Source organism: Grammomys surdaster, unplaced genomic scaffold (assembly GCF_004785775.1).
Source record: "Grammomys surdaster isolate TR1022 unplaced genomic scaffold, NIH_TR_1.0 194, whole genome shotgun sequence".
NCBI lineage: Eukaryota > Metazoa > Chordata > Mammalia > Rodentia > Muridae > Grammomys > Grammomys surdaster.
The window spans coordinates 1,626,234-1,626,803 of record NW_021604639.1 but is presented as its reverse complement, the minus strand read 5'-3'; positions in this window follow the sequence as shown (position 1 = coordinate 1,626,803).

Genomic DNA, 570 nt, shown 5'->3' with positions numbered 1-570 from the left:
AAAGTTTCTTAGGTTTTAAGCCTTCAGTTATCCCTGTGTAGTTAATGTCCTCGGCCACATGGTTTTGAATTGTACTGTTTATTTAGTAACTTCACAGAACCACTGGAGTTTGGCTGGATCTCTTCCCATTTACGGAATGAGTAATTCTGAATTCCTGGTAGTACAAATCAGGGAAGAAGGATAGACAGCAACTCCTAAACAAACTCTTCTGCAAACACAGCACATTATATGTTTTGTTTCTAATCTTTAATTTCACAAAGTAGCATTTTATTAACAATGTTTTAAAACATGAGTGAAAGGGGGCTATAGAGGTGGATCAGCAGTTGAGAGCACTTGCTGTTCTTCCACAGGGCCTTAGTCTGAGTCACAGAACCCACACTGGGCGACCTCACAACCTACTGTAACTCCAGCTCCAGGGGATATCATGGCCTCTGGCCTTCCAAAACACTCAGACATGTAGCATATAGCAGAACACACACACACACACACACACACACACACACACACACACACACACACGAGGGGAGAGAGAGAGAGAGAGAGAGAGAGAGAGAGAGAGAGAGAGAGAGA